Here is a 10,827-nt window from a genome sequence, read left to right as displayed (position 1 = left end):
AGAATCAGCAAATGTTTCCCCCATCGACCTCGAAGGTTTTCAACATCAACATCAACATCAACATTTGGATCAACAACTGCATATGTCGAAGTCCAACCATATGGATGAAATACACTCGATGTCTCACTTTCCAGCATCGCGAAAAATTGTTTCTAGACTGATATGTTTGGTTCTTATTCCCACTACCAAAACCCATTTGAGATGAATTTTCAAATCATCCTTCTTTTTACTTTTTCTCTACTCCAACTTTTTTCACACTTTATATTCAACCTCACCTATTTAACACACAAAAATCAAATCTCTCAACAAAACAAATTATTTTTCTCTTACTTACCCATATCATCTACCCTTATACAATATAATTTAATTTTTAAGAAATAATTAATACCGCTATCCTATATATCAATACCATCCTATCACCCTTTATTCCCAAACGACATGCATCTAACCTGGTGCACTGCCCCTCAACCTGCACGTTGTTGCTGCCCCTCAACCTAAGTCTCAAACAATTTAATTAAATTTCCAGCACCTAATTTCCAGCCCAATACCTCAATAATTTCACCATTACCACTTAACTAACTAACTAACTAACTTTATCAATACTTGCTATTTAGTACTCAAACTTTGCCAACTTCCCAAAATAGTCCAATTTCACATTCTAACATTAAATTCAACAATCTAACATTAATTTTTAGCATAGTACAATAACTATTTAACAATTACACATCAACCTTATAACTTTAAAATTATAGAATAGGTCCTCCAACTTTCATAAAATTAAAAATTGGCCCAATACCTCAATAGTTCCACCATTACCACTTAAGTCACTAACTTTCTCAATATTTACCATTTAGTACTCAAACTTTGCCAACTTCCCAAAATAGTCCAATTTCACATTCTAACATTAAATTCAACCATCTAACATTAATTTACAGTATGGTACAACAACTATTTAACAATTACACATCAACCCCATAACTTTTTTAAATTACCAAATAGGTTCTCTAACTTTCATAATATTACAAATTGGCCTAATACCTTTATAATTCCACCATTACCACTTAAGTCACTAACTTTCTCAATATTTTCCATTTAGTACTCAAACTTTGCCGACTTCCCAAAATAGTCTAATTTCACATTCTAACATTAAATTCAACAATCTAACATTAATTTATAGTATAGTGCACCAACTATTTAACAATTACACATCAACCACATAACTTTTTAAAATTTCCAAATAGGTCCTCTAAATTTCATAAAATTACAAATTGGCCCCAAAATTTTTCTAAGGCTTTTAGAATCCTTCATACATCATTTTCAACCCCTACATAATTTTTCCATAATTTTTCTCACATGTTTATGCCTAGGCCAAATGCTTCAAAGCTAGGAATCCTAGATTTTCACTTGATTTCAATTGATTCAAACATGAAATCAACCTCTATTCAACATTTCAAAACCTATACAATCAAACCCCTAACTCAATTTCATCAAATTACAAATTTCCCCTATTTTAGGGTTTATGCCAAAAATCATATGCATTTCTAGGAGGTGTTGATCATCAAACAAGCTTGGAAATGATTCTACAATCTCCATAACCTCAAAATCCATCATCAATTCATAAACCCTAACATGAACATAAACCCTAAAAATTGGGAACTTAACATTCAAGTAAGATTAGCATGCAATAATGATACCAAATGATAGAGCTTTTCGAATATAACAATTTTCTATTTCAAGTTTTAATCCAAAAACCAAAGTAAATTGCTCAAAAATGGAAAATAAAATTTTCTCTTACCTTGTATGAAGCTCTCATCCATGGATGATTTTGAAGATGAATTTGTCATGAAATTTCTACATTAATTTCATGTACATTTGTCATTTATAAGCTTAAATGAATTTAAAATTCATTTAATGTGAAATGATAATTTTACCATTAATGAAACTTGATAATTACATCCATACCAAGCCACATGTTACTTATCTTCAAAAGTCAAAGATGAACAAAATATTATACCCTTGACAACTTTATCATATAACTTTCCAAAAATTTCAATCTTGCCATTTTCATCTAACGGTCCAAATTGAACATTAAAATAAATTCTCAAATCTAATTATCCATATTATTTGCCATCATTTAAAATGTGGAAATAATATTTTTAAGATTAATTTATCATCCTTCAAAATTTCTCAAAATTTTTATTTTATCCAATTTACCGAATCTTTACCTGACTTTAACATTTTCTAGCTTTAACACAAATTTCGGATAAAAAATCTAATTCCCACCAAAACCTCATTCTTGAGGTGAAGTATTCATTTATGGAATAAAAATTATCTATGAAAAAAATTATGACTTTGGTTCCTAAACTTTTCCCAATTTTATACATTGGCCACTAAACTTTCAAATTTTATGTTTTGGTCACTAACCAAAATTTGTGGTATTAAAATGGGTGTATTCGGTTTGGTTCAGTTTTTTTTCACTAATACATGAATCGAATCATACTTTACAGGTTTTTAAAAATGAGAATTGAAACGAATGACATAAAAACACCGATTTTATATTCAGATCGGTTCGATGGTTTTTGATTGTTCACTATTTTTCAAACTCAACCTCCAAAAAGATAAATTTAAAACTTAAATCGAGTGCAAATATATAAATTTAAATTTATAAAAAAATATTTTCAGTTTTAATATTTTATTTATTTAATTTTGTATTATAATAAATTCAATATGGATGTGTTTTGTATACTAATTTTTTATTTTTTTAATTCGGTTCAAACGGTTTTCATATAGAAAAATCAAAACTGAATCGAATTACATATTTATGTTTTTAAATAGAACCGAAACTAATCCGTAAATTAAAAAACCAAACCGAATAATCCAATATAGATTAATTTTTCAATTTTCTCGATTTCTTTGCTCAACACTACCTAGAACTTCATATTTGTGGAAGCTATATGGTCATTAGATATTTAAATCGTTTGGAATTATTTAATAATTATTAATATAATCAGACAATTATAACTTATATCAGTGATATTTAATATAAACGGAGTATCAATTCAATTATAGATAAGATAATAATTTAAGATCATACAAGACATGTGATGTTTTTTTTAAGGTTTTGAATATTTTTATATATTTTGTCAAAACTGTATAATTTTCTATGTATAATTTTCTTCATTCGAGATATTTTTGTCAAACTCACATATCAACTACTTAGAGAAAGCCCAATTTCTACACTAATTATTTTCTCATTCAACATCTTTTCTTTTCTGGCCTCTCTTTATTAAATTAAGAAAAATATAATTATTAAATTTTCAAATATTTAATTAAAAATAATTATACTTTAAAATTATAACTTTCAAGAGCTGTCAACTTAATTAAAGAATGCATCTTTTGTAGAAAGAATAATTTAGAAAAGAAAATTAAACAAAATTAGGTGTCCAAGAACCTCAAACTCTGTGACAGCTGCTGATATTCTATACTAAAGATTTTCTTTCCAATAATTTACCAACAACTTCATAACAAAACAAACCTATTTCCTTTATGCTAAAATTGACCCATCAATATTGTTTTATTTTTTAAAAAGAAAACTATTGATAATATACTTTTTATTCTAAAAAATTCTAATTAAAAAGTATAGACCTACTAACGAGATTGGTTCAAGTGGTAAGCAGTTTGATTTCGCTTGGACTTATCTCTAATTCAAAATTATGTGAATGTAGAAAATCCTGTTAGGAGACTCACCCACCAAAACCAAGTGTACGACCCGAATTAATCAATAAGAAACCTTGAAAATATAAAGACCGACAAAAAAAAAGTATGGACCTAATTTGGGCAAAAATACTTGAAGGATTTTTATTTTCCCGAGTAGTGCACCTGCCAAATTATTTCCCCAAATAGGCCATCAACTATAGTCTAGCATGAAGACGCGTAGCAATCTGTGCGTCTTGTAGAAGACGCCTAGCAATCTGCTCGCCTTGAAGGCAAGAACGCCGGGACAACCGTGCGTCTTCAAGGCTTGCCTCCAATCCGTGTTGTAGCACTTTTGCCATTACTCGGTTCCGACTTGAAGACGCGTAGAAATTTACCCTTTTGATTCTTATATTATATAATATATATTTTTATTTCGTGCATTGACACATAAAAATATTCTACAAATATGTTTATTTGAATAATTTAGATTCTAAACTTTAAAATCTAAAACATGTAGTTTTAAATTCTAAATAAAATACCTTACCATTAATTAAATTCTCTTGTAATTTTTTTCTACTGTTATGATATAATTTTATTGGTACTCGGCATGTCACCATTTGTATCGGGAGGACATATCCTTTACGGGTGCCCTTTTGACCCACCAAGCACTTTTTTACTCACATATTTGTTTATTAGTTTTAGTCTATTTTAGTACTTAAATTTTTAATATTTTTAAGATCATATCTAATGTTTAGTTTTTGTTTTATTTTAGTATCTCGTCAATAAAAATATGTTAAAAGTCAAATAATTTAAGCACCAAATTAGGCACCAAATGGTGCTTTATCAAAGTCAAAAATTAAGCACCTAATTTTTGTTGAAATTGGGTAATGAGATAATTAATTTTAGTCATTGTAATTTAGGGTATTTATAAGATTAGTCCTTAAGTTTCAACTATAAATACCTTAGCTCATATAGCTTCAAAATCATTCTAAAGCATTCTAGCTTTCTTCCAATACTAGAGAGATTTTAGAGAGTTTATTGAGAGTTGTTTTCTCCTTTTATCTAGAGAGAATTATCATTGTTTTCTCCTTGGTAGATCGAGAGAGGTTGTAATTCCTATTTTCTCATAGTGAAAATCTTCTATCGTAGCCCGTGGTTTTTACCCTAAATTTTTAGGGGTTTTCTACGTAAATTTTGTGTCTCTTTTATCTTCATTTTTATTTTCTCAAATTATCAGTTGCGATTTTGCTCTATCCGATAGCCGTCTTCCGCAACAAAATGATCAGTTTTGATCCGTTTTAATACGTAAAATTCAATTTCCCCCCAAAATTTAATGTTAACTTTTGAATTAGACACTAAAAGAAACAAAAACTAAACTTTAGGTATGGTTTAAAAAAATAAAAGTTGAAATACTAAAATAGACTATAATTGATAGTTTAGGCATTAAACACATAATTTACCCATTCCTTTAATGAAACTAGAGGCCTCCACGCAAACAAAGACTTTGAAAGAGACATGAGAGGAAAAAGGAAATTAGATGTGGAAGAGAATTCAGTTTTACATATTCGTGGCGATTCGACTTCATAAGTAGTGTCTTTATCATAAATATAATGTTTATTTGGTTATGTAAATTTTGATTAACATCATTGACTAATTTAATGATAAAACGGTAAAAAGTTGTTATAATGAAATTTTGATTAATGTTAAATTTTAAATATATAATAAATATATACATAATATTTTTTTTATTAATATGAGACTATGTGTAAGTACAAAATAATATTTTTTAAAAAAGAAACTTTTAACATTTCGGTATTGAAAACTTATATCTCTAACATACATAATATTCAAATCTGAATATTCAAAAAATAACAATAATTCATTTACTAAGGATGCTATTTGATATAAATCTACGGATTTTAAACTCGATGTCAAAGTATACTTTTTAAAAATTTGTACATGAATTACCTAAAATAAAGTTTGAATACGACATCTTTTAAAAATTATTTTTTAATTAATTAACCTAAACCAACCCATCCAATTTAGCATTAAAAAATTAGAATATTTATATTCAAATATTAAAAATATTAGAATTTAATGAGTAATTTATTTAAATTAAGGAATGTAGTGGATTCTAGCAAAAGCAGAGAAAATAGACACGTGTCCTAATATACTGTATGACATCTTCGTGACGGTTCATGTACCCTCTTTGGTAGAATTAAGCAACGAAATTGAGAAAATTGAAAATTCGATACGAATAAAGTAAAACGGATTTTCTATATGGAACTTATTTGTTTCATATTGAACCGAATAGGTAATTTTTGTAAAAAAAATTATAGTTTCAAGTGATTTTTTCATTGAAAAACCGAACCGAAAAATCTGAACCGTTAAAAAAACCAAACCGAACCGATAAAACCGATTTCGATTTTTTCGATTTGTTAACTATTCAGTTTCGGTTTCAATTTAAATATTAAAAAATCGTTTATTTCAGTTCGGTTCAATTTTTGATAAAAAATCGAACCAAACCGAATCGAATACATCCCTACTCTTTGATCGGATAAGGTCGGCCTTAGGATATACTTCACGTGGCGATTTTCAACGGTGATAAACACAAAACGGGTCCCACTTCCACAAAAGTTCGACAAGGACGACCGTACTTATCCCTCTGTTTAACACTATTAACTCTCTTTCCTATTTAAATTCTTTCCAATCCCGAACTCTGAAAGAAGACGCCTCTATTTTTACTGTTATATTCTCTCTTGTAGATAGAACTAATCGCTTTCTTTTCTTTGTTTGGCTCTCGAGAAATTTTTTGAGAACCATGGGTGTCCCGGAAACAGATCCTTTGGGTCAATTGAGCTTGCCGCCGGGGTTTCGGTTTTATCCGACTGATGAAGAGCTTCTAGTGCAATATTTATGCAGGAAAGTTGCAGGCCATCATTTTTCTCTGCAAATCATCGGTGAAATTGATTTGTGCAAATTCGATCCATGGGTTTTACCAAGTAAGTTAATCAAATCCAGCAACAAGAAAAAAAGAGTTTTCTTTCGCTCTTTTGTGTTCATTTGCTAATAGCTGTTTGTAACAGGTAAAGCTTTGTTTGGTGAAAAAGAATGGTACTTTTTCAGTCCCAGAGACCGGAAATACCCGAACGGATCACGACCCAACAGAGTTGCCGGATCGGGGTTCTGGAAAGCTACCGTAACTGATAAGATTATCACGAGTGAAGGTCGTAAAGTTGGTATAAAGAAATCTCTGGTTTTTTACGTTGGGAAAGCTCCGAAAGGAACTAAAACGAATTGGATTATGCATGAATATCGACTCATTGAGAGTTCTCGTAAAAATGGTAGTTCAAAGGTAAATCCATTAGCTTGAATTATTATTATAGAACAATAATTGTTTATTTATTGTTTTTATTGATTTTTTTTTTGTATATGTTTTAGTTGGATGATTGGGTTTGTGTCGAATATACAAGAAGAATTCGAGTGGTCAAAAATCATTTTCGAGCGTTTCAAGCAAAGAGCAAAGCACAAATGGGTCATTGTCGTCGTTCTTCCAACTCGACGACGTGCTTGAGTCATTGCCCGAGTTGGACGGTCGTTTCTTCGGTTTGCCTCGGATGAACTCGTTGAAGACGCTTCAAGATGATGAGAAGACAGGGTCTCACAATATGGGTATCGGGAGTTTGGATTGGGCGAATCTTGGTAGGCTTAACTCGGTCCCCGAGTTGGTACCTAGTGGACAAACTCAAACTCAGAGTCAGGTGATTATGAGTCCTACACTATGCCAGATGGACATGCCGACGAATAAGGTTCGGAACTCGGGGGAAGAGGAAGTACAGAGCGGACTCAGAACTCAGCGAGCTGATGATGACTCGGGGATTTTTCAACAGAACTCTAATGTGTGGAACAGTCGCAACTTCCCTAACTCGATGGACTCGTATGGGTTCCGGTACCCGACGTAGACGGGTGGATTGGGATCAGACAATAAATATATTAGGAAGAAGAAATAGGTAGGAGACAGGAAAGGATTTCAGAAATATGTGTAAATATTTTGGAATTTTTTTGGACAACGTTTTGGAATGACGGTAACCAAGGAATTTCAAAAATTTAATGTGAATTTTATATTATTTTTCTTTTAATTTAATCCTCTAATTTAAAAAACAAATTCAATGCGTCTTTTAATCAATGTTTTTTGTCGTTAAACGTTATAATATTTTGATGTGGCATGATCGTTTACAATGCAAACACAATAGTCGAGAGTAATATATTAACGTAACGGATAATATGATAGATTGGTTAAATTATTAATTTAAATATGATAAATGTATTATACAACGGATGATATGATAGATTTACAAAATTAATAATACAAATATAACAGATATATTGTCATATCAACATTATGAACTGTCACATTAATATTGTGAACTGACATATTATTATTATAACATAAAAAAAACATTGGTTAATGTGTCATATTGAATTATTTTCTGAATTGAAGTACCATATTGAAAAAAAATATGAAGGTTATAATGATTTTCTAAAAAATACAGGGGTTTGAAATGTCTTTTTACCTAAAAATATAAATAAATAAAAATTTGGTAGAGAAAAAATTAAAAAGAATAGCAATTAAAAAAATTTCACATAAAAGAAGAGTTCTATACAAAGTTCCAAAGTAGTTTTGAAGATATGCATTGACCTTTTGTTGTGTTTATAACCACTTAATTGAAATTTGTAATTCCTTAATATACAGAGCAGAGAATTAAGATATTAAAAGTTATTAACAGATTTGTGTTAAATATAGTATTTTACCAAATTTAAAATATCAACGGTTGCAACACACTTCTGAATCAACTAAAGGTATATAAATAATTATTTAATACACCTATATAAATTTTAATTTCATTTAATAAAATTAAAATGTTATCGAGTACTTTGTTTTTTATATTATTAAATATAATTTGAGGATACATGATAATATTAGTATTATAATTCACATGTAAAGTTAAAAGTTTACAATATCAATATATTTAATATTTAATAATTAATAATAATTCTCTCTCTCTCTCTCTCTCTATATATATATATATATATATTTATTTATTTGGATTATGTTTTTAATATCAATCACATATGATTTTAATATAATTTGGGCCAATTCGGAAAAAAAACAATATCACCCTTAATATTTGGTTTTTCTATCCCAATATCTCAAACGGGTAAATTATTTAGCCTAATAGGTTAATAGAGATTTTAATTTGTAATCTACGATATTTGTTATAGTAAAGGATAAACTTGTCACGTCGAGGTGATAAGTTTATTTAAAAATATTTTTTATTGGTCCCAAGTATGAGGGCTCTAGATGGCTTAATATTTTAATATATTCACATGTACTCGTCATCTCGACATGACGAGTCCACTAAAAAATTAATTTTTAAAATTCATTAAATAATTTAGAAATTTAAAAAACCTTCAAATCTCATCACATTGAAATGACGAGTTTGCTTTGAATTTTTTTAAAAAAAGTCTCCGTTGTGCAACATACAACTTTAGAAATTAAAATAATGAAGAAAATGACCTTAATAAAAACCCTTTCTAATACATACAAGGTGAAAAGAGTGCACATGAAATATATTAACCATTATCAATGTCATGAGTTACAATAAAGATAATAACTTCGTGACAAATTAAGTCAAAAATCAACGCATTCCTTAATCCAAGTGCCCAGGAGGCCAACTCACGGGCTACCTTATTATAAATACGTTGGACAAAAACCACTTTGAAAGATACATTGGTCTGAAAAATGGATCGATCTTTAGCCATATGAAACCCTAAAGTGGACAAATCTACCATATCACGAGACAATTTATTAGGCACTATTGTTGAATCAGTCTCAAACACAGCTTGGTGTCAATGGTTCTCTTGAGTAAACTTTAAACCGACAATCATAGCATGGATCTCTGTAAGACCCGCTTCGATGCAAATGGATGGTGATAAAGCCATACCGCCCAACGGTAAACCTATGGAGTCCCAAGCTATAACAATGGCAGCCAACTTTCGCTAAGGGTCGAAGGCCCCATCTATGTTAATTTTGACATAATCTAGTTCAGGAGGAAACCAATAAGCAATAGATCCTTGCAACGAGCGACAAGAAGGGAAACTTAAAAAATTAACTGTTGAGACTTGTCACATCGACGTGACAAGTTTCTTTGGATAAATTTTAAAAATATTAAAAAATAAATACAAAATAATTGTATTACAAACTAATACAATTTATAATAAAAATTATATATATTTTCCTAGTTCTTGACGATGCCGATGAGTGGTTGAATGATAATGGCACGAGGCTCGTCGAGTACATCGGTGTCGTCTGCCTTGATCATCTTTGTCTTCATCTTCGTTTACTTCTTGAAGAGGAAGTGTACTGAACATCACTCCACTTTGAGATGCACATTTGAAATACTGTGATGGGCTTATGGTTTTTGATGCCATCATTGCTGTCATTGACTCGACTTGACTATGTTGTTGGCCATATATATGATCCCATTCACCCTCACCCGTATATTCGATTAAGATGCTTGAGTGCTTTGCATTGCATCCCATAAACCTCTAACCCAATTCGGTTGAGACTCCGTTGAAGCATGATATTGAGGATAAAACAAAACTGGTCTGAGATGCAAAATAATTGGAAAAAGTAGAAGACGAATATGTCGATGATGATTTCTTGGCCTTTGTGAATTTGACATTTCATTATTCCCGTTCTCCACTTTCTTCCAATGTTGTTAAATATAGTTTTCCAATTGCTTTAGAATTTCGAAGGTAGAAAGAAATGTCGAAATCAAGGTCAGCGGGTGTATTCTCGTAACAAATAGGGACTGATAAATAACGTTGATTTCATTAATAAATGTAGATAATATGTTTCCTCGGCCAATTGTCTTTATGTTTCCTATGCGTATCAATTCTATAGAGCTCGTTCATATCAAATACTTGCATAAGAATCAATTAATGAGACCCAAACTGTCGCAACACTCTATTTGCGGCGTGCATCTCAACAATCGTAAAGTGTAGCAAAGGCGTAACGGGACACCACAACCCTGGCCCTTCAAAAAATCCTGGTGGCACTAGCCGGTA

At 30.3% G+C, this 10,827-nt stretch overlaps 1 pseudogene; it reads left to right on the top strand.

Annotated features, from left to right (window-relative positions):
- Positions 1-6,414: 6,414 nt before the first annotated feature.
- On the top strand, positions 6,415-7,739 carry LOC120159071 (annotated as a pseudogene).
- The last annotated feature ends 3,088 nt before the right edge of the window (positions 7,740-10,827 follow it).

The sequence above is a fragment of the Hibiscus syriacus genome, unplaced genomic scaffold (assembly GCF_006381635.1).
Source record: "Hibiscus syriacus cultivar Baekdansim isolate YM2019G1 unplaced genomic scaffold, ASM638163v2 tig00111342_pilon, whole genome shotgun sequence".
In the NCBI taxonomy this organism is placed as follows: Eukaryota; Viridiplantae; Streptophyta; class Magnoliopsida; order Malvales; family Malvaceae; genus Hibiscus; species Hibiscus syriacus.
The sequence above is the reverse complement of the archived record's forward strand: the minus strand, read 5'-3'. Positions and strand labels throughout refer to the sequence as shown.